A 25,754-nucleotide genomic window follows, 5' to 3' on the forward strand; every position below is an offset into this window, starting at 1 on the left:
TTATAAATTTCACTGTGCCATTTTTGCGGGCCTCCCTGAGCCGAAAAGCCTCCCCTTGCATACATTAAGCCTAGCACAGGCGCAGTGTGGCGCAAGGGTTCACAAAGTTGTGCAATGCATGCATTGCACCACTTTGCACTTATGGAGCGGGGAAATTGCCTCCTTAACGCCACATTAGTGTAAAAAAATTACCCTAGTGTAGCACAAGGAGGTACAAGGGACCTGTAAATAGGCCCCTTTGTCTCTTATCACAACACTAGTGCACTTCATTTGGTTTGACTGTTTACACTTTAGGTAAAGGATGCACTGTTAACCCCTTTACTGCCAGGCCTTTTCCCCCCTCAGGTGCCAAGCATTTTTTTGGCTATTTGGGGCAGTTCGTGCTTAGGCCCTTAACGTTTTGTCCACATAAGCCATCCACGCCAAATTTGCGTCCTTTTTCTCCAACATCCTAGAGGTTCTAGAGGTACCCAGACTTTGTGGGTTCCTCTGAAGGAGACCAAGAAATTAGCCAAAATACAGCAACATTTCGTGTTTTTTTTTAAATGGGAAAAAGGGCTGCAGAAGAAGGCTTCTGTTTTTTTCCCCTGAAACTGGCATCAACAAAGGGTTTTTGGTGCTAAAATCACCAGCTTCCCAGCTTTCATGAACAGGCAGACTTGAATCAGAAAACCCAATTTTTCAACACAATTTTGGCATTTTACTGGGACATACCCCATTTTTACTATTTTTTGTGCTTTCATCCTTCACTTAGTTAGTGTCAGAAATGGGTATGAAACCAATGCTGGATCCCAGAAAGCTAAACAATTCTGAAAAGTAGACACAACTCTGAATTCAGCAAGGGGTAATTTGTGTAGATCCTACAAGGTTTTCCTACAGCAAATAACAGCTGAAATAAAAGAATATTGGAATTGAGGTAAAAAAACAGCCATTTTTCTCAATGTTTTACTCTGTAACTTTTTCCTGCAATGTCAGATTTTTAAAAGCAAAATACCATTACGTCTGCTGGACTTTTCTGGTTGCGGGGATATATAGGGCTTGTAGGTCCATCAAGAACCCTAGGTACCAGGAACCAATAAATGAGCTGCACCTTGGAATGGGTATTCATTCTTTACCGGGTATACAGCAATTCATTTGCCGAAATATAAAAAGTGAAAAATAGGTATCAAGAAAACCTTTGTATTTCCAAAATGGGCACAAGACAAGGTTTTGAGAAGCAGAGGTTATTTGCACATATTCGATTTCCGGGGTGAATTATAGGACATTTCTAAAATAGACATCTTTTATACACACTTTCTTACATTTGGAAGACAAAAATGTAGAGAAAGACAATGGGCAATAACACTTGTTTTGCTATTCTGTGTTCCTCCAAGTCTCCCGATAGAAATGGTACCTCACTTGCGTGGGTAGGCCTAATGCTCGCGACAGGAAACGCAACATGGACACATCACATTTTTACATTGAAATCTGAAGTGAAGTGTTTTTTGCAAAGTGCCTATCTGTAGATTTTAGCTGGCACCAAGGAAAACCTACCAAACCCTTGTAGCTAGTGGCTTCTGTGCCCCCTGGGGCAGATCAGCCTAATTAATATAGGCCAATCTGCCCCCGGGAGTGCAGAAAAGGCTTAGTAAAAAAAAATGCCTTGGGGGAGCGACCCTTGCCTAAGGGGTCACGCCCCTTATCTTTATAATTAAAAAAAAAAAAACATCCCTGGTGCCTAATGGCTTCTGCCCCCCCCCAGCGGAAGATCGGCCTAATTAATATAGGCCGATCTGCCCCAAGGGGGTGCAGAAAATGACTAATAAATAAATGGCCCCTCAGGGAGCGACCCTTGGCTACGGAGTCACCCCCCTTATCAATATAAATAAAAAATCAAGAATTCTCTGGTGTCTAGTGGTTTCTGCTCCCCCTGCGGGTAGATCAGCCTAATTAATATAGGCCAATCTGCCCCCGGGGGGAGGAGGGGGTAGAAAAGGCCTAATAAAAAAATGACCCGCCTGGGAGCAACCCTTGCCTAAGGGGTAGCTCCCCTTAACATCATATACAAAAAAAAAAACATCTCTGGTGCCTAATGGCTTCTGTCCCCCCTGGGGGTAGATCAGCCTAATCAATATAGGCTGATCTGCCCCCAGGGGGGCAGAAAAGGCCTAATAAAAAAATACCCCCCTGGGAGTGACCCTTGCCTAAGGGGTCGCTCCCCTTAACAATATATATATATATAAAAAAGAAAAAAAAATCCCTGGTGCCTAATGGCATCTGTCCCCCCTGGGGGCAGAAATGGCTTTAAATAAAATGCACCCCTTGGGGAGCGGCCCGCTCCCCTTATGACAATTTCAAAACAAAACAAAAAATTCCCTGGTGTCTAGTGGCTTCCTGCACAGAGAGACATGAAAAAGAAAGGAAAAGCATTTCCTTCCCTTTTCATGCCTTTCTTCCTCCCCTGCCCTCGTACCGAGGAGAAACTTATCAGTTTCTCCTCGGTAGCACTGGAAGCATTGTTCCAGGGCGGCAGGATGATGTCATCAGACTTCACTGGGGGAGGCGGGGGGGTTGGGGTGGAAGGGGAAGTGATTCCCTTTCCAGCCCTGTAGGAAAGTATCATCTTGCCTGGCATGTTACCCCCATTTTTACATCTATGTAAGTATATTTTTGCGTGTCTCACTGGGAACCAGGACCGCAGTGCTCATAGCTTGTGGCCTGAATGTGTGTGTCTGTGTAGTGACTAACTGTGTCACTGAGGCTCTGTTAACCAGAACCTCAGTGCATATGCTCTCACTGCCTTTAAAATTGTCACTGTAGGCTAGCGACCATTTTTACCAATTCTAATTGGCACACTGGAACACCCTTATAATTCCCTAGTGTATGGTACCTAGGTACCCAGGGTAGTGGGGTTCCAGGAGATCCCTATGGGATGCAGCATTTCTTTTGCCACCCATAGGGAGCTCCGACAAATCTTACACAGGACTGCCACTGCAGCCTGAGTGAAATAACGCACGTTATTTCACAGCTATTTTACACTGCACTCAAGTAACTTATAAGTCACCTATATGTCTAACCCTCACTTAGTGAAGGTTAGGTGCAAAGTTATTAAGTGTCAGGGCACCCTTGCGCTAGCAAAGGTGCCCCCACATAGTTCAGGACAATTTCCCCGGACTTTGTGAGTGCGAGGACACCAGTACACGCGTGCACTACATATAGGTCAATACATATTTGTAGCTTCACAATGATAACTCCTAATATGGCCATGTAACATGTCTAAGATCATGGAATTGTCCCCCCATGCCAAATCTGGTATTGGGGTGCCAATCCCATGCATCCCCGGGGCTCCACTATGGACCCCGGGTACTGCCAAGCCATCTCTCTGGGGTTTTCTCTGCAGCTACCGCTACTGCCACCCCACAGACAGGGTTCTACCCTCCTGGGGTCTGGACAGCCCAGTCCCAGGAAGGCAGAACAAAGAATTTCCTCTGAGAGAGGGTGTTACATCCTCTTCCTTTGGAAATAGGTGTTAAGGCCTGGGAAGGAGTAGCCTCCCCCAGCCTCTGGAAATTCTTTGAAGGGCACAGATGGTGCCCTCCTTGCATACGCCAGTCTACACCGGTTCAGGGAACCCCCCAATCCCTGCTCTGGCACGAAACGGGACAAAGGAAAGGGGAGTGACCTCTCCCCTGTCCATCACCATTCCAGGGGTGGTGCCCAGAGCTCCTCCAGTGAGTCTCAGACCTCTGCCATATTGAATCCAGAGGTGTGAGGGCAAACTGGAGGCCTCTGAGTGGCCAGTGCCAGCAGGTGATGTCAGAGACCCCTCCTGATAGGTGCTTACCTGACTAGGTGGCCAGTCCTCCTCTGAGGGCTATTTAGGGTCTCTCCAATGGGCTTTTCCTCAGATAATGACTTGCAAGAATTCACCAGAGTTCCTCTGCACCTCTCTCTTTGACTTCTGCCAAGGATCGACTGCTGACTGCTCCAGGATGCCTGCAAAACTGTGACAAAGTAGCAAAAAGACTACCAGTGACATTGTAGCGCCTAATCCTGCCGGCTTTCCCGACTGCACTGGAAGCCACAAAGAAATCTCCAGTGGGTTGACAGAATCTTCCCCCTGCTCCAGCAGACACCAAACTTCACTGTCACCGGTACTCTGGGACCCCTCTCATCCTGACGAGCATGGCCCCTGGAACACAGGTGGTGGACCCAAGTGACCCAGACTGTCCAGTGGTCCAACTGTCCAAATTTGGAGGAGGTAGGTCCTTGCCTCCCCTTTCCAGACAGTAATCCTGTGCACCACATGAACTGCAGCTGCTAGGGCTTCTGTGCACATTTCCAAGGAATGCATTGTGCACAGTCAGGCCCAAGTCCCCAGCACTCTGACCAGCATTGCTCAACTCCCTGCCTTGACCTCCGGCTTCGTCGGACCCTCTTTTGTAGTGTTGAGACGACCGCTGTGTTCAGTCTTCTTGAACCCGTGTTCAAGGACTTCTGCGGGTGCTACCTTCTTGTGCGTGGGCTCTCTATGTTGCTGAGGGCCCCCTCTGTCTCCTTTCCCAAGTGGTGACAATTATTGCATGGAGTGTACACTGCTCTTAGTAGATTCTTTTTAATACCAGTGGTGTATTTCTCATGAAAGTTTCACTCTTTACAAATGTAGTGGTATAGAATAAACTCTCTCCATAGAATAAACACTGTTTTCAGTACCCAGTTCTCTACCAGTATCAACTTTATTTCTCAGTGTAGTCTCGGTGAGTGTCAGGGATTTGATACAGAAAAAAGCTGTCCGTAGTGGAGCTTGTTTTGGAATTGACATTCACTATTTTTAGAAACTGGGCTTTCTGTGAACAGTATACTGATTGAACACTGTAGTCAATAAGGGGTTCCTATATATCTGTGGTTGATTGTTAATGTGAACTATGTTAACTCTAAAGTGTATGGCATAGGGTTAATGTTGCACATAACCCATGCTTTCTACACCTAAGGAAGTTGTATCTGTGATGGCACTAATGATGACTGATATTCTCCTGAGCTATTTTGTACTTGCTGTCAGACCTCTAATGCCATAATAAATTATACCGCAATATGTGGGAACACAACATGCCATGCCTCTCTACACCACTCCACTCGATGCCTCTCCACTCTAAGACACTCTATGAAATGCAACTATATGACACACCAGTCCACTCCACTCTCCTCTATGACGTGCCAATATAACTCTATGTCTTTTGCCTCTATAAATCTTGACTGTACTCTTTGGCTCTCCACTCTATGCCACTCTACATCACTGTACAGCATTCTATGACACTCCACTCCGATCTACTCTATGGCATGCTACTCTATTGCACGCTACTCCACTTTACTCAATGACATTCCGCTCTACTCTACAACACTCTACTCACTGTATGCCCCTCTACTGAACTCCACTCCATTGTATGACACTTTACACTGCACCACTCTATGACACATCACTCCATCCTACTCTAAGACATGCCACTCCACTCAGTGCCACTCCACTATAGTTTGTAACACGCCACTCCACTCTACATCACTCCTCTCTGTGCCATTCCACTCTACGCCACTCCACTGTACACTACTCCACTCTACACCATTCCACTCTATGTCACTCTACGCTATGACAACAGCACACTATGACATGGCACTCTACAGCACTCCACTCTATGCCACTCTACTCTATGCCCCTCCACTCTACTTTAAGGTACCCAACTCCACTCTATGCCCCTCCACTCACTGACCCTCTATACCACTCCACTGTTACACTCTACTCCAAATCTATGCCACTATACCGCACTCTAATCCACTCTACAACACTCTACAGAACTCCTGCTATGACACTCTATGCCACTTTACTCCACTCTACTCTATGACACACTTCTTTTGCACTCTACACCACCACTCCAATCAATACCACTCCATTCTGGGCAACAGAAAAACTGGTAGTGGTGGTATCAAGGATATTCCGCACCTCCCAAAGCAGGGTATGTCAGGTAAAGTGTGCTCAATAGGCAACAGACACTGTGCTACCAAAATAGTGAACAATGTATGTATAGAAATTCTCACATATCAGAAACATAAATGCACCCAGAGCACCACAAAAGTCTGTTGATGGTCTGCTTTGCACAGCAGGCCCAATTTATTGATGAAAATGACTGGTCCAATAGCGATTATGTTTCCAATATTAGAAGACAGTCATTATATTTCCAACAGAAAACAGTTGATGCGTTCTTTGTCTTAGATTACTTTTTCAACGCTGTAATTTCAACGAATACATAGAGTATTCCATTATACAAAGCACATTAGTAAGACCCATATTTAATCATGCGCAGAAGGTAATGATGTAAAAAAGCATTGTGCAACCCACATTTAAAGACCAACATTCACTGTTGGTGAATTAAAACGTGGTACAGCGAATGTCTGTCTAACAACTTAAACGAGAAATAAAGTGTGCCAAAATTCAGACCAAAGTAAGAAAGACTCCCAAGTTGAAAACAGATATCTTGAAAGGAATAGTGAGTGAACGTGACAGTCCAAACTACTAAAGGGCATGCATGCAAGTAGGGCACATGGTTATAAGAGCAAACAAGTGAAGAGGAAGCAGGGAAGGATTGATGGTTGCAAGTCTCTCCACAAAAAAACCTGTGAAAGTAGAAATTGGTGGCAAGTACCACTGACAAATACCATTGAGTAAAAAGCAGAACGAAACAGTCAATGCACCTAAAGTATGTAAATACCAGGTTATGGCATCACATAATAGTATTAAGTAAATAGTCATTGGAAGATCCAATAAAGTGCGCAGGAATCTCTAAAATTAAAAAACAATGAAGCAAATAGTATAAAAAGGGACAAGTAAGCTGGTGCCCACCAAAACGTATTATGCCTATGTGGTTGGCACACGACTCCAAAAACTGTCCACATACTTGAAAAGTGGAGACAGCTACAATTGTAATCTTGATTATGGTAATTAAATAGCCATGGTAAGCTCCTTCGTAGTTCTAGGAAAGGTGGACATGAAAAAATGTTTATTAAAGATAACGTCAAGAGCAAAGTAAGTAGTTCGGCAAAAAGTATGAAAGTTTGCCTGTACTCACCAAGAAAGCAACGGGTTGCGTGTAGGTTCACGATATAGCAGTCAACGTCACCATGTCCGAAACGCTAAAGTAGCACGTTTGCATGGAAGAAGAAAGTGGACTAACAACCGTCTTAGTATGAAATAGGCAAGAGCATGGAAGCACCCTCTTGAAATGTGTACAAAGTTGTAAAGGTTAGAGAACAGTAAAAAAAACACGCTCCAATCAATAAGTAATGATGTCAAGTAAAAAATGGGACAGCTGAGAGCCTCCTAAATTTAAAGTGTGGGGCCAAATCTATGCTCAAAAAGTGAAAGAAAAGATACAATAAAGACAGCAAGGTGTTGAAAAGTAGAGCCTCCCCCATAGTAAGTGCCAGAAATCACTACTACTAAAATAATAAAATTCACTTGTCAAAAGTATACATGTAGTATAACATTGGAACAAAGAAATAAGTTGCTTAATATATCCCAAGATGCATCTCATAGCAAAATACTTGTAAGATCCAATTGACAATGATCAAGCATTCGGAGAATGCCCAGATACATTAGTGAGTAAAGATTGTTAAATATATTGTTAGACATTTGTCAGATAAATCCAACAAGTAAGATTCCAGCAGTCATAGAGTTTCCCAATATCCTGCCCAAATGCTAGACGTACGAAGACAAAGGTGTTTAATCATCCAAAATCAGATGCAGTTCACAGTCCCTATTGAGTCTGAGATACACCATCCTAGGTTTGGTGATCCACTTGGTTTCAAATTTTCTAAATGTCCGAATTCTGTCACCTCCTCTTGGATGTTCCTGGGCCTTCCCCACAGCAGTTCAATAAGTTCTGCCATTCTATATTCTGTGATGAAATGGTTTGAAAGTGAGAAATTGCTGTTTTGATGCCTAATAGCACAGATGTGCTCTTGAATTTTTTCCTTAAGTGGTCTAACAGTACTACCCACATTTATGCAGTTGCACATTCAGATGGTGCAATATACAAAAAATGTTGCGTTACAGTGCATGAAAGCATCAATCATGTATTTAGTGGTAGTATTATATTGGAAACATTAGGTTTTGTCAAGAGCAAATGAACACATGCTGCAGCAGCCTCATTCATAGAAACCTTTAGGCTGTGATGGCAACCACCCTTGTTTGGTGTCCCTCTTACTAAAACCCAAAAAGCTTGGGAAAGTATATTACTTAAAGCTGTTCCCCAGCTATGTGTGATCATGGGTTTGCTGTCAATAAGGTTTTTGAGGATAAGATCTATGTTCAATACATGTCAATGTCTACAAAGGATCCTATAAAGTAAATGACTGGAATTATTAAAAGGAGTAATAAGTTCCTCTTCTTCAATCAATCAATCAATCAATCAATCAATCAAGCAATCAATCATAGCATTTGTAAAGAGCAGCACTATCACTCCTAAGTGTATCTGGATGCTGAGGGTGCTGTGTCTCTGTGACCTTTGCTGCAGCAGCAATGGGTGCGGGTTATGTGTGTGAGGTTTAGTGAGATGGAGCGTAGTTGTCTTGCTGAGATGTAGAAGCTCAGTCAATGGTTGATGTAGGATGGCCCTAGATTGTGGAGAGCCTTGTATGCAAGGATTTGGAATTGGCATCTCTTCTGGATGGGGAGCCAGTGGAGGTTCATGAGGTGTGGGGTGATTGAGGATCAGTCTGGCTGTGATGTTCTGTAGAGTCTGGAGACTTGTAACTAGATGGGAGGACACTCTGGCATAGAGAGAGTTGCCAATGTCGAAGCAGCTGGTAATCAGGGTGCTTGTAACTGTCTTTCTGGTGTTGGTAGGGATCCATTTGCAGATTTGGCAGAGCATATCAAGGATGTAGAAGCAGGAGGAGGTGACTGAGTTTAATGGTCGATTCATGGATAGTTGGCAGTCAAGGATGATGCTGACGTTTCGTGTGTGGTCTGATGGAGAGCGTGTAGGTCAGAGTTCTGCTGGCCAGCAGCTGTGGTTCCATATGGGGTTGTTATTCCTGAAGAACAGGACTTCAGTTTTGTTGGTGTTTAGTTTGAGACAGATGTTTTTCATCCATGTTGCCATGTTGTAGAAGTTGGCTTTGGTGATGTGGGGGACTTTGGTGAGTGAGAGGATTAGTTGAGTGTTGTCAGTGTAGAAGACTATATTGAGTCCGTAGGATCTGATGATGTCTGCGAGGGGGGTCATATAGATGTTGAACAGGGTTGGGCTGAGGGAGGATCCTTGGGGTATGCCACAGGTGATGTTCTTGGATGTAGAGGTGAAGAGAGGAAGGCAGATGTTCTGCGTGTGGCCTGAGAGGAAAGAGGCAACCCACTTAAGGGTGTCTTGTTGAATGACTATATTGTGGAGTCTGTTGAGGCTTGTGTGGTGGAAAACTGTATCAGACGCTTCTGAGAGGTCCAGAAGGATCAGAGCTGCCAACTCACCTTGGTCGAGGAGGGTCCTAATGTCATCTGTGGCAGCGATCAGTGTAGTCTCTGTGCTGTGGTTGTCCTGAAATCCTGATTGTGAGGCACTGAGAAGGTGATTTTGTTCAAGGTAGTCAGTGAGCTTCTGATTGGTGACTTTCTCAAGCACTTTGGCCAGGAAGAGGAGCAGGTAGATAGATCTGTAGTTTTTGTGGATGCTGGGGGTCAGTTGAGGGTTTCTTTAGTGAGGTCAGACCTCTGCATGCTTTCATTCATCCGGGAAGGTTGCCGTGAGGATGGAGAGATTGAGGATGTGGGTTAGTTCCATGCTAATAGTGTTTGGGTGCAAGGTTGAAAAGCTGGTGGAGGCAGGAGTTGGTGGGTGCCCTGGAGTGTTTGGATGACATGATGGCTGCAGTGGTCTTTGTGGTAATCGGGCACCAGGAGGTTATTGTGTGGCTCGTGTCGCTGTTTGAGAGATGTTGTCTAGGCTGGAGGTTGAGGGTTGGGGGTTGAAATTGTTATATATGGTGGTGATCTTGCTGTGGAAGTAGTCTGAGAGGATGTCACAGAGTTCCTGTGATGGTTGGATGGTTGTCTCTGTGGCTATCAGGTTGGAGAATTCAAGGTGCTTGGAGGTGGTGGGCTGGGAATTGGAGATGGGTGAAGTGAATGATGACGTGGTCGGGCCAGGTGAGTTCAGTCACATGGGTGAAACTGATTCTCTCGCTAGAAGTGAAGATGGTGTCCAGTGTGTATCCGGCTTCATGCGTGGGTTTGGTGACCAGTTAGGTGAGGCCAATGTTGCTGAGGTTCTCTCTGAGGCAAGTGGTGTTGGTGTCGTTAAGAACGAAATTGAGATCGCGAGTATGATGTAGTAAAGTGAGTCAATGGCAAGGGGGGCAGTGAGGTCGTCAACTACTTTGCATCAATGAGATGCAAAGTAGGTGTTCCCATGCAAAAAATGACTTTAAGGCCCTAGCGCCTTATTTATCCTCCCATGCAAAAATCAGGCACGGGGAAGGAGGAGTAACAAAATGGTGCAAAGCTTGCTTTGCACTATTTGCTAACGCCTGGGTCAGGACAGTCATTAGGGGACCTGTGTGACTATTTCCATGGTGGAACACCATGGAATTAGCCCACAGGTGCCCTCCCCAGGCCCCAGGGACACCCCACCCACACCAAAGGGACAGCGGAGGATGGGGGACCCTATCCCAGGTAAGTATAGGTAAGTACATGTAAGTATTTTATTTGTTTTTTAAAGTGCCATTGGGGGCCCTGAAATGGCCCCCCTACATGACAATGGGTGCAATGACCATGCCCAGTGAGCTATGGCCCCCTGTGCTGGCCATTGGGGTGGCGGGCATGACTCCTGTATTTTCTAAGACAGACGTCATGTGGTATGGATGGTTTTGCATCAGAAAATGACTCTAGACAGGTTAGAGCCATTTTTTTTACTCTAACCTGCCTAACGTAATTTTTTGGTCAAAACCCCCTTCTTCCTTACCATCAGGCCCACCCCGACTAACGTCATTTTATTTTACGCTAGCCTACACTTTGCACCAGCTTGCACCATTCCATAAATATGGTGCCCGGCTGGAGCCAGTGCTAAACTTTTTGGTGCAAAACTCCGTTAGTGCAGTTCTGCCCCAAAAAGTATAAATCAGGGCTTCTGTGCCTCCCCTGGGGGTTGATGGGGTTTTGGTGTAGCTTTGGCAGAGAAAAGATCACAGGGATCCTTGGATAAACACAGGTAAGAACTGTTATTCATCCCATTCCAATAGCCCTGTTGCTTGTCATTCCATGAACTTCTCATAATAAATCTGATTTACTCTATTCATTTCATTCTTACCTGATGGCTCACAGCACATCCTTCTTCCATGTACTTACTCTTTGACCATACCCCACATTACCCCCTTTGTCAGATTGTATGATAACAATCTCTGAGTTAGACTGAAGCTCTTTCAGGGTCTTTTGTTGTTCCCAGGACAGGTTATAGATTCCCTTTTTGTTGATTTGTTCCCTCACCTTAAGTGAATTCAACACACTTCTTTCAAAAACATCAATTGCATCACATTGCAGCATGGGAAGAAATACTGATTTAGGGCTAAGACCACTAAGACAACTTAAATCAACATCAATATTCAAGTTATCAAGATTCATGATAGCATCATCCTCAGCCATTGTGTCATCTAACACAGACTTTGTATGTAGCAGTTCAATTCAATATAACTTATTGTTAATTTGGAGGGTAGGCTTGCTGTTATTTGTGGTCGGACCCCTTGTTTTATTTCATGTCATTTATTTTAACTCAGGTTTCCTACTAAATTTAAAAAGATCTATAAAACAGTCAGTGTAGTTCATATCAGTGGTAGAACAGAAAGACAAGCCCAGAGAAAGGGCTTCAATTGGCACTTTCTTTAAAGGAAAAGTGGATAAATTTACCACAGTTTGTTGATACTCCATAATTTGCATGCCTTCTGACCCCTTGTACTCATTAACACTTGGGTTTTGTAATCTGTTGCTTTCTTTGTTTCTTGCTTGTTTGGCCTTTTGCCTCCTCATCCTCTTCTTCCTGCTGCATTTTGAATTGGTATGGATTCCAATCATCCTAGTGTCACAGGCTAGAATTCGGTGTGTACAGCGCAAACGGGCTTCCGCGTAACCCAGCACTCTCTGTGATGTGCAGCCACACCTCTTTGAATCTCTCACTGCCGGCTCCCAAATACAACAGGTGCCAGTCTTTAAACTCTAGTACCGCTTACCTGAGACCATGCATGCTGCCTCCGTTTCTCCGCTGTTCTTGGTGTGCCGCAGTCCTCATTTCTCTTCATACCCAATAGTGCACCGTCCACTTGGTCCCCTGATCTCTTTCACAACGGCTTGTGTCGGATGGGTGTGAAAGTGCCCATGTGTAAATTCCGCCTCAGGAAGTTTTCTTATTCACAGGATGCAGGCTCATGTGTGCACGAAGGCCCCAAGTTTTATTTCAACAACAGCTGGTACCCAATGCATTTTGGGGATCCTTTCCCTTGGTCATGGGTCAAGTTTAACATCCAAACAATTCTTGGTGATTAGAAAGTGACGGTGCAACATGTAAACATAAAATACAGACATTCAAAAATAAGTGCCGGCAAGCATTCAGTTATGTAAACTCAATCTTGGACTGGTTTCAAACATAGTAAGGGGAGCAATTACTTAATTGATGTCCACAAATAGTGTAACATATCAGGACCTACAAATGGTAGAGGAGTGGGTACAGAATCTGACTTATTGTTCTAGAACTATTCTGGAGATATTGATAAAATACCAACTCCTCTTCCATTAGAGGGGTCCTCTAATAGTAGAGGAGTGTGTAAATAATCTGACTGGTTGTTGTAAAACTATGCTGAAGATATTGATAAAATATGCATGTTCCAACTGTGACAAAGCCTTAAAGGGAAATAACTGAGATAGAGGCTTGGTTATCTGCCCAGAAGGAACAATACATGATCTCCAAGTTTAGAAGTGAGATGCAACAGCACAATGACAAACTCACAAATGAAATAAAATTGAGGAAGCAGAGCAAGTTCACCAGAGACTTAGGGGATTATCAGACTGGATGCAATCTAACCTTCAATAAAAAAAGTTTGACCACATGTACAGTAGTTGCAGGCAGACCATGGGAGATGCTGATGCCCATGTCGGATACAGACCCAGGCACTACTCCTAGACACAGTATTAAGTGCATCAGAAGGTGAAAACAGAAGTGGTATTTTTCTAGCACACTACTGCCTCCTGAGTAAGAGGCAGCTGACCAACTTACAACCGGTGCAGAGAAGCGCTAGAGGTCACAGAGGAGGCGGCAGTGGTAAAAAAAAAAAAAAAGGAGGAAGAAAAGACAACACACAGGCTCCATGGGAATGCGCAAAGGGGCTCTACCTCTAGACAAGGAGTATAGGTAATAATACAGTTATAAACTTGTCCAATGGAGCCCTCACTGCTACTGAGTGCACTGTTCTTTCTTTTGGTTTATCATTTTTCCTTATGGGCACATGTGATTATGTAACTACCAGAAATGATATTTTTAAGTTTTTCACATGTCTAAAGCTGATGACATATTGTAAAACTAGTATAACATGTACCCAACCTAGGACCACCAATGGTTATTTACAAATGTTAGAGGATCTCAACATAAGTGACATTGCGTTTCTTACCACTTTGGTTGAAATGCAGAATGATGATACTGTGATAACTGACATTGAAGAGATGTTACTGGATCAAGGCATAATTTTTTACCAAAGTGCATCCACCTATTTTAAACCCAGATCCAGGTTCACTCCTATGATGAGTTTTGATATGGTAGATGCTTTTCAGGAAAAGGTGGTCAATGAGCTTAAAAGGTTGAGAACTAAAAGCAACAGAAAGAGGCAAAACATTACCTGATGCCAGAGGAAAGCAATAGGATCCCTCGCTAGTGATGGTAACATCATGAGCCGTCCAGCTGACAAGGGTGAGAATGTAGTGATTTGGCCAACTGATATGTATTTGAGTGAAGCCCACAGACAGCTTGGTGACATCACATGTTACACTACCAATAATACTAGCGAGGACAAGAACACTCTGTCACACTACTGGGATGAGCTTAAGATCTGGAAGGATAAGGGGTTGATCAAGGATGAGGAGTGTAGTTTCCCAAGGGATGAACATCCTCACTTACTGATTGTTTGCCTTTTTCCAAAGGTGCATTAATCTCTTACCCGACCCCTCTGGTAGACGTATTGTATCATCCTGCAACAGTCTTCCGAAAAACACTTCCAAATGCAGTGGTCATTTTCTCCTGTTAGTAAGCTTTCTCCCTTCACCATTTATGATACCAGAGATTTTCTGCGGAGGATATAGGGTATAAATTGGGAGCCAGATTTTCTGTTGATGACGTCTTGATGTTAAATCTCTTTCTCCACTTGCATCAGGCATGAGGGTTTCAAGAAGGCATGTGAGCACTTTTTCATGGTCAGACCCATGTGCTATCCCGCATGCTCCTCAATCTGAGGTTTTTTGCCTCACTAATAACATCTTCATTTTTTAAAGAACATTGTTCAGGCAAATCCAGAGACCTGTGACGGGTACTTGTTTCACCCGTAGTTACATAAATCTGTTAATGAGCTGGTGGGAGGAGCACGTGTCCACGCACCAAAGTTTTTAAAGACATGCAACATATCATTTTGTGGTTGAGTTTCATCAACAACCTCCTCCTGATTTGGAAGCATGCTATGTAATCTGTGAAGAGGTTGAACCAGAACAATGTGAATCTAGAATTTTCTTTCAACATAAAAAGTGAACATATTGTGTTCCTTAATGTGGAGATTTGTGTCAAACACAACAAGATTACCACGAACCTCCACAGGAAGTCCACACCAGGCAACAGTCTGTTGCATGCCATGAGCAGGCACCCAAACTCACTCAAGTGGAGCATCCCCTATGCGGAATTAATATGAGCCAGGCAAAATTGTAGTGATGATGCTGGCGTACAATAGCGTATGGTGCAAAGGTTCACCAAGAGGGGACACCCCAAATGGGTTCTAGAGCAGGCAGTATGCAGAGTTAGTGAACATTTTACAGATGAGATCCTTTCTGGTACACATGACAAGCCTAACACCAATATAGATGAAGGCTCCAACAGACTCATCACAATATTTAATAGTGAATCTGGCAAAGTCAGAGGGATTTTGGAAAGAAATTGGTGCCTCCTGAAATGTGACCGTGTAATTGGTGACATTTTACCTGATCACCCCCAGATTACATGTTGCAGGAGCAAATCCTTGAGGGCCTTGCTTTTAAAGAGGGACGTGACCCGCAAGGCCAGTGGAGGGCTTGGAGGGGATGGTCTAAGGGCTTCCACATTTATGGCAATTGCAAGACCTGCCAATTCTTTCTAACATGAGGTCAGTCAAGATAGCACAGACCAACAGGTACAAACAGAATATCCAATTCAGTAATTGCAGCACCACCTATGTTGTGTACGTATTGGAGTTCCATGTGGACTCTGGTACGTGGGCAGCACTATGTATGCCATACAGTAGAGAGTTTTAGAACATACCAGAGCAATCAGAAACAAAGACAAACATTACCCAGTTGTGAGGCATTTTGGGACACATCATTGCAGCAAGAGGAACTACCTCAAGTTCTATGTCATAGAGCATGTCTCAGGCACACTGGATATAATGGATGGAACAGGACGAACAAGCTGAGGAAACTAGAATCCAGGTTAATAGTAGAACTTTACACCAAATTCCCCAATGGTTTAAACTCCAACAAGGAGTTATAAGCATATTTAGAATATTATTGGACTAACTTGGTTGTTCATGATATTTGTTGTCTGCCATGTTGTGACACCTCTTTTCTGTTTTTATTCCGAAGAGAATATCATCTAGCTATGCTGGTTCTGAGCGGACTCCCTAGCTGTGGCACCCTTCCCTAGTCTTCTGTCACACCAGCGTTGGTGACACAGGGTGAAGAGCGTGGGTTTGCACTTTATTATGATTATATTTTTCCTTTATGTTGTTCTTTCCTTTTGTTCCTTCTCTGGGGGCCTCATTTTGCTCACTTGGGCTTTAATCTGATTTTGAGTGCCATTTGTGATGTCACCAGTCAGTTCATGCCCACTTGCTGACTAAGCCATGTTTTGTGTTTTCATTTACTTATGGATGCACAATGCATTACTTTCTAAGATGAGTGCAGTTGGCACTATTATCTTTGAATTTCCTGGATAACTGGCAAATGGTTCTCGGTAGACCTTTATTAGATTTGCACTGTCAAGTTTCATGTATTACTTTAGTAATGTACATATGCATTGGTTAAGTGGCCGATTTCAAGACAAATGACAATCAACGTCTTGTTGACCCATATTAGATTTGCACTGTGTTATTTCAAAATTGTTCATGCAAATTGGTATTATTAGGCCTTTCATTTTGAAATCACAAGCAAAGTATGCATAGCATGCTTTTATGCCCATACAAATTGGTTTATTAGGGTCTGATTTAGATATTGGCAGACAAGTTACTCCATCACAACAGGGACAGGTTGCCTGTCCACCGAAATCTAAATCCCATAGGACATAAAGGGATTTAGATTTTTGCAGACAGGTTATCCGTCACTGTTGTAACAGAGTAACTCAACCGCCAATATCTAAATTAGGCCCTTAGTTCTTTAATTTTGTAATCTTATGTAATTATGCCTTACATTCCTTTATATTTTTCTCCTTTAAGGTCGCCCACATTTGGACTACAAATCCTGTTTGTCTGTTAGCCCCTCTTTTATGTCAATTGTACAGTTTGCACTTTAGTTGCTATATGATGTACTGTTGTCAGGTTTCCCCTATGCGTGAACAAGGCTTGATGGCCAAAAACGTTGCAGGGGCTGTTGTTTGTGCCATTAATCAACACTTTATCTTCCTTCTGAGTACGCAGGGCACATTCATCCTTTTGGAGTTTTTGAGACAAATATAGAGTGACATGGATCTTCCACAGATTGGACAGGTGTCATGCTGAGATCTGATTGGCTACCAACACTTCAACCAGGTCTGAATGGGTGTATGAGTGTCTGTGCAAGTCTGTGAGTGGGTGTGTGATTGTCTGTGTGGGGCTGTGAGTGGGTGTGTGAGTGTCTGTGTGGGTCTCCAAGTGGGTTTGTGTCTGTGAGTGTCTGTGTGACCATATGGGTCTGTGAGTGGGTCTGGGAGTACCTGTGTGGGTCTGTGAGAGAGTGTGTGAATGTGTGGGTCTGTGTACGGGTGTGTGAGTGTCTGTGTCGGTCTGTGAGTTGGTGTCCCACAGAATGAAGAGGAGTGCTTGTGGTACATATGTTAAACCTGACATCATTTGGTGTGGTTTCCCCTGACTGTTTTCTGTCTGACCTTCTGTTTTGACTGTGTGCTGAACTTCATTTTGCTGACTTTATGACTCTGCACACTTCTCCACTGCTATCCAGTGCTAAAGTGCATGCGCTCAGTGTCTAACAAATGGTAACATTGACTTTTCCATGATTGGCCTATTTGATTTACTAGTAATTCCCTATTAAAGTTCCCTACATGTGTGTGCCCAGGGCCTATAAGTAAAATGCTACTAGTGGGCTGGCAGCACTGGTTGTGCCAGTCACTGCAGTAGCCTTTCAAACATGCCTCAGGCCTGTCATTTCAGAGCCTCTGTGTGCAGTTCAAACTGCCATTTAGGCCTGGCAAGTATACCCACCTGCCAGGCCCAATCCTTTCTTTTTTAAATACATGTAAACTACCCCTAAGTTATGCCCTTGTTGGCCCCAAGGGCAGCTTGCAGTGTATTTAAAAAGCTGGACATGCACTTTTAAGTTTAACATGTACAGGTAGTGAAAAACTCTTAAATTAATTTTTTACTATTGCAAGGACTATCTATCCCATAGGCTAGCATGGGGATTCCCTTAAAACATCTTTTAAGTGTAATTTCCAATCAGGAAAAGATAGAAAAATGAGTTTGGTGTCTCTGGACTCAAAGGTGTTTTTTTTAATTGTAAGTATGAAAATACTACTTTTAGAAAGTCGGTATCTTGTTACTTTATTTTTTATTTTTTATGGATGTTTTTAATTTATAGCTCTGATAAAGTCCATTGTTGGATGAAACGTGTTGGCTGGGCTGGACGACAATGTAAAGAAAATCAATAAAGCTTTATAGTGATACTACTACATGGCTCCTTGTTGGATCATTGGATGATGAAGCAGATCACTATTGATTATTATCTTTTGATGCCTTTATGAACTTTTTAACTTTCATTATTCACATAAATGATTTTTGTATGTACTAGAAGCACTCCTCTTTATTCTGTGGAGCTATTGTTAAAAGTAGGTGATCCCTGATTGGCGTGTTCACGAGGGGTTGAGTGCTGGAAGCTGAATCTTAATTGGACACTGGTGCGATCATCAGTGGCCTACACTACTCCTGGTGCTTTTTCACATGGGGGTGCTGATCACTGCAGAGGATTCGTGGATTTGTGCATGGGGAACAAAAATAATTTTGGAGCAACTTCTTGCCCATCAGGAGTCCATCATAGCCCTCTATGTTTCACCAGTGGGGTAAGGGTACCTCTACCCTGACCTCTTCTATGACATTTTGCTTGAATTCCTAGACCCTGGGACAGGGTTCTGATATATAAAAAGGTGGCCACAACTTTGCAGTCAACTTTTCATTCAGGTTGCGGGCAGCCAATCATGGTATTTCTGTTGGTGCATTGATCTGTGGTGGATCTGCGTCCCTATATATCTGTATTTCTTTTTACTTTAATTTTGCCCAGACTCCACCTCAGGACCAAAGAAATGTAACTGAATATCTTCACAAACATGTTTAACCTCTGATACTGTACCATATCATGTTTAATTTCCCTAAATACAATACAGGAGTTTTTAAAATGTAAAGTCTTATAACTAAATAGCATATTTTGTAATATGAAACAGCCACATGTGGAACCAAAGACTGGGAAACTATCACCAGCTGAGCTACAGAAAGGCCTTAAAGGTAGAGTTATGTTCTTACCTTTGGATTTTAAATACTATATTGACACTGTGGGCATAAGAGATTTGGAGGAACCACTTGTTATTCTCATGAATGGTGTGTCCACAAAAAATTAAGAAATCTGACAGGAACTAGTGGATGTGAAGAAGAAGAAGAAAGCTACATTCTATCTGAAACAGAATATTGTGTATTACAAAGATGTAGATGTTTTTGCATATGGAAGCTGCATGGAGGAAGAAATATTGCCTTCAAGTGAACAGTTTGAAAAAGTGGATAAAAGTAGATGTAAATAAATACATGAACATTACAGTATCCATCCACTGTCCTTAAAAGAGATCATGGGGGATGCCATTGAACTGTACCTTTCTACAGCACTCCACTCTACCATACTACCTATTCCACTATTCCACTCTACAACACTCCATTGTATGCTTCTCCATTATACGACAAGCAACTGTATGCCTCTACACTGTATGACCCTCCATTGTACGCTACTCCACTCTACACTATTCCAGGGTATGCAACCCCACACTATGACACTACACTCCATGTTTGCCACTAAATGATATTCCATTCAATGACATTTCACTCTATGACACACCACTGTATGCAATTCCACTGTACACGACTACTCTGTACCATACTCCATTCTGTGCCACCCCATTCTACGCCATTTGATTCTACTCAACTGTACTGTATGCTAATCCACAATACGCAGCTCTAAGCTACAACACACCACTCTACCCCACTCCATTGTACTCTATTATACTGTACACCAATACCGTCTACCACAGTCCACTCTATACAACTCCACTCTGCACCACTCCAAGCCATGCTATTTCACTCTATGCCATAATACTGTACTCCACTATAGTCTACATCAATCTACTACACACCAATCTACTGTCTGCTATTTACTGTATGCAACTACACTCTAAGCCAATCTGCTGTACCCTCCTCCAGTCTAGGTCACTCGACTGTACCCCACTCCACTATGAGCCAACCCATTATACACTCTTCTACTGTACGGAAGTACTCTCAATGCCATTACACTTCACACTATTTCACTGTATGCTACTCCAGTTTAACAAACTTCACTCCACACCACTTCACTATATGGTATTCCACTGTATGCTACTGCACTGTATACCACTACACTGTATGCTATTCCACTCTATTCTATTTCACTTTACTATATTCTACACCACTCATCTCTACACTATTCCATTCTATTCCACAACACTATATGCAACTCCGCTCTATGCTATTCCACTGCACTCCACTCCACTGTATACCACTCAACTCTAAGCTATTCCACTCTATGCCACTCCACTCTACACCACTACACTGTATAACATTCCACTGAATACTACCCCACTGCATGCCACTTAATTCTATGCCAATCAACTCTATGGTATTTCACTATATGGTACTCCACTGTACACCACTACACGCTGGGGGTCATTTTGACCTCAGCGGTCTTTTGTAAAGACCGCCGAGGTACTGCCATGCGGAAGACCGCCAGTGGTGGCGGTTTGCCGCTCGGCCTATTATGACCGTTGGCAGCTCTCCGTCCTTTTACGGACGGAGAGCCGCCAACAGGCATACTGGCGGGAGGCGGGGAAGTGGAGGTTGCTCCACCTCCACCGCCACGCCAACAGAACACCGCCCAGTGAATCACATCCTGTGATTCGCAGTGGCGGTGTTCTGTTGGTGGTGTGGTGTCGGCGGAGCTGCCCCCATGGCTCCCGTACCCTCCCGGAGGATCGTCGGACCAGGTAAGTCGATCGTCCGTGAGGGGAGGGGGGTGTTGTGTGGGTGCATGGGGGTGTGTGTATGTAGAGGGGGTGTGTGAGTGTGTGTGTGCCTGCGGGGGTGTTGTGTGTATGGGAATGAGCGCATGTATGTCTGTGGGTATGTCTGTATGGATGTGTGCGTGTATGTTTGAATGTGGGTGTGCGTGTTGAGTGTGTATGTGGTTGTAGGCATGTATGTCGGCGTGTGTGCGTGTAAGTATGTAGGTAGTGCCTGCGTGCGTGTCGTGTGGGTATGGGTGAAGTGATGTTCGGGGTCGGGTGGGGAGGGGGGCCCTGCCACCTTTGGGGGGTGGCAGGGGTGGTGAGGGGGTAGGGTAGGGAGTTGGGGTGGAGGGTGGGGGAGACCCCTATCAGTGCCAGGGAAGAAATTCCCAGGCACTGATAGTGCTTACCGCCATGGATTTCATGGCGGTTCAAACCGCTGGAAATCCACTGTGGTAAGCCGGGTCCAAATACCGCCTGCGGTATAGTGACGGCTGCCGGGCTGGAGACCGAGGTCTCCAGCCCGGCGGTCGTCTCCGTCCTGGCCGGCGGAACGGAGAAGCGGCGGATGACCATGGCGGTAACCGCCATGGTCATAATTCCACAAAGTAAGACCGCCAGCCTTTTGGCGGTCTTACTGCCGGTTCTCCGCCTTCCGCCAGGGTCATAATGACCCCCTCTATGCCACTCCACTGCACACTATTTCACTTTACTACACTTAACTCTACATCACTCCAATCTATGCTATTCAATTTTATACTACTGCACACTATGCCACTACACTGTACGCCACTCCAATCTACATTGTTCCACTAAATACTATTGCACTCTACCCCCCAATCCACTGTACGCCATATCACTGTATGGAACTACACTGTTTACTACTACACTATATGAAACTTCAGTTTACAACACTTTACTTTACGGTACTGCATTGCACACCACTCCAATCTATGCCACTAGTATCTATACTCTTCCACTCTACACCCCTCCAGTATATATTACTTCACTGTATGCTGTTCTACTGTACACCGCTACAATCTCTGGTACTCCACTCTACACCGTCCACTATAAGCTATTTCACTGTATGTCGCTCCACTCTACACCATAACACTCTACCGTATTTCACTGTATGTCACTTCACTCTAAGCCACTACAGTCAATGATATTCCACTCTACACAGATCCACTCCTCTCTACTCCAGAGTATACCTCTCCTCTCTATGCCACTCTACTCAATGCCTCTAAACTCTACACTGTTCCACTCTTTACCACTATACCCTATGCAAATCCACTCTCCGCCACTCCACTGTATGCGACTCCAGTGTATGCAACTCCAGTCTATGTTATTCCAATGGACAACACTCCACTCTTTGCACTCCACTGTATGCTATTCCTCTATATGTCAGTCAACTCCTTGTCCCTCCACTATATGCCACTACTCAATGTTATTCTACTCAACACCACGCTACTGTAAGCTACTGCACTATATGCCACTCCACTCTACAACACTCCATTCTACACTACAGCAGTCTATACTATTTCACTCTACAACACTCCACTCTACACCACTCCACTTTACACCAAAGCACTATACACCACTACACTCTTTGCCACGCCAGCCTACTCCACACCACTCTACCCCACTCCACTGTATGGTATTTTATTGTATGTAACTCTATTGTATGCCACTCCACTCTAAGCTATTCCACTTTATGTCACTCCAGTCTATACCTTTCCTTTGTACACTTTTCCAATGTATGCTACTCTACTGTATGCCTTTTCACACTAGGCCACTCCACAGTACAATACTCCAGTCTCCTCCATTAAACTCTATACTAATCTGCTCTACCCAACTCCATTATACTCCACTCGAGTCTATGCCACTGTACACAACCAAATACTACGCCATTGGACTTTACGGAACTCCAATGCACGTCACTTTACTCAAAGCTATTACACTGTATGCCACTTCACTGTATACCAATCCATTGTATACCCCTCCACTGTATCCTATTCCACTGCACACTACTTCACTTTATGCCACTGCAATGTACACTACTACATTCTACGCTATTGCACTAAACACATCTACACTTTACCTCACTCTTCTCTCTGCCTCTCCACTCTATACCACTCCACTCTTTGCCACTCTACACTATCCTACTGTTCACCACTCCACTCTGTGCCACTCCACTCTATGGTATTTCACTGTACATCACTGCGCTATGCCGTACTCTACTTCACGCCACTCCACTGCTATTAGACTGTAAGCCACTCCACTTTACCACACCCAATTCTACTTCACTCCACTCTACTCCACTGTGCAACACTATACTCTATGACTCTATGAGTGTTGTACACTGTATGGTGTACAACAATGCCCTCCACTCTACTTTACAATACTCCACTTAACAGCACCTCATTAGAAGACACAAAACTATATGCTGCAAAATAAATTTTTAGTAAAATAAAAGAAGCATTAAAATGCCATGAAAAACACAAAGGTTAAAGCTTTTTCATAATAAGTATCACTTTATTTTTTGTATACACACCAAACCTGAGCTACACAAACATTAAAAATGCAAAAGTTATAGTTATATCTTAAATTAAATGATTTTAAATCTTGAACTTCCATACACAAACTATTCAACTCGTGGTCACGTGCACATGAAACAACTGAAAAATGTTAAGCAATTGATAAAACACCCTGAAAAACATCCATCTTAAAATAATATTTAAAAATAACTTACATTGTTTATTTAATAATAAAAAATATTTTTTTATTTATCAATAAATGTAATACATGTTGTTATAGCTATAACTATATAGTTTACAAAATTTGAAAATATACATTAAATAAATATTGAGGGAAATAATGAAAATTGAAAAATGTGGTACATATCTTTATTGGATGAAAATACGTTAATGTTAGTTATTACACATAAACCACAAACTTCTAGGTCACTTATCTTTCTACACCTCAACAGTAATAATTAAATAATAAAAACTACTCCTCTTACTTATATACATATTCAACAAATACATTTAACATTAAAAGGTTTAAATTAAATATTCCCATTCCAATGTAAATTGATTTGGAGAAAGTTCAATTTTTGAGGGGATGACATTTACTATCTAAACCATTTTGGGGAAAGATTTGGACGCTAAAGGGGCTGCATTTATTATTTCCACACCAATGTAAACCATTTTGGGAAAGGTGAGGTACACTGGAGGGGTAACATTTTCTATTCCGACTTCAATCTAAACCATTCTGGGGGCAGGGAGGTGTTAGACACTAAAGAGACAAGGTTTAAATATTTCAGTCCAATGTAAACTATTTTTTTATAGAAGGTTTTGTTCACTAAACGGGCAGCATATACCAATCCAATGCCAATTGAAACCATTTTAGGGAAAGTGTTGCACACTTAAAATTAATATGCACAATCAATATTCCATAATATGCCTACAATAAAATAAGAAGTACTGAGAAGATACAATAACCGAACTAAAAACCTATATGTTTAAAATGAAACATTAACATATAAAATTAATATATGTTAATCACTATTTAAAAAGAATATGATTTTATTATTTTTTTGAATTCCTAACTTTTAAAACATAACCTTAAAAAATAAATACATGATTCAACTTTAGAAAGCATTGCCGATGTACAAATTATAAAGTAATTTTCATAATCATATAATGAATATCATTTATAATACATTTAAACTATAAATATCAGACTATATACTCTCAACATCAGAACCTATTCCAAAGTTATACATATTAAACATTTCAGTATTACATTTCTTACATTAAAATATGAATGAATAACCCTATACCATACAAACATACAAACAAATCTTAATTAATACATCACAAATAATGGCTATGTATTATATTGTCATAACTTAACTATACATAATTTGGAATATTGTGTAAATACATTTAAAAGGTAAAAATATTTAAAAAATATTAACAAAGACATTAAAAATGTATCATTTACAAAAACATAAATAATTATACAATTTACAAGAACAAATCATCAATACATTTATAAAATATGTAATAAAAGTGTATTTACAAAGTTTGTACATTATTCAATTTACATTCAATACATTTTGATTTCTCTACAATTTCTACAATTAAAATAAATATTTTGCTATTTACAATAAAATTTCATTTTTTCATGAATGTGATTTGCCAATGTCTTAAAATTAACTATGAAGTGTTTTTAACACAAGTATACAATTAAAAACAGGCATTTCTTAATTTTGTAATACAAATTTGCATATCATTAAACAAATATTGAATTTAAATTAAAATATTAACTTTTAAAAAATCTTGTCATCCTCATCGCCTAAAAACACCCTGCTATAAGAAAATAGTGTATACATTACTTTTACATATTTATACTGAAAATAAACATTTAAAAAATTTCAATATTAATACCTTCTCTTACTAAACGCATAAATTAGAAAAGTTACTAAACACATCACCACAATTAAATAAATATAAAATAACACTGATATTTTCTAAAACAAGATGTTTTACAATATTAAAAACAACACTTAAAACAATATTTTTTCCTCCAATATTTCAGCCCACGATATTTTTGACATCCCAATATTCTTGAGACGATATTTTTGTATCACAATATTTTTTATTTGACATTTTGTCCAAACAGCATGAAAATGTCTGTAGAGGGTATGTAACCTGATGGCCATAGCTTCAGGCTTTGGAACTCAGGGTTCAGGTTGAGTCACCCCTTTTGCTCAACATTCTGTAATTCTGGGCAAATCACTTAGGGCCTCATTTCGAACTTGGTGGATGAATTACTCTGTCACAATGATGATAGATATTCCATCCACCAAATTCTAAATCTCATTGTAACGTATGGTATTTCAATTTTGGAGGATGGGCTATCCATCAGGGTTGTGACAGATTAACTCGTCAG

This window comes from Pleurodeles waltl, chromosome 5, assembly GCF_031143425.1.
Source record: "Pleurodeles waltl isolate 20211129_DDA chromosome 5, aPleWal1.hap1.20221129, whole genome shotgun sequence".
Classification (NCBI taxonomy): Eukaryota; Metazoa; Chordata; class Amphibia; order Caudata; family Salamandridae; genus Pleurodeles; species Pleurodeles waltl.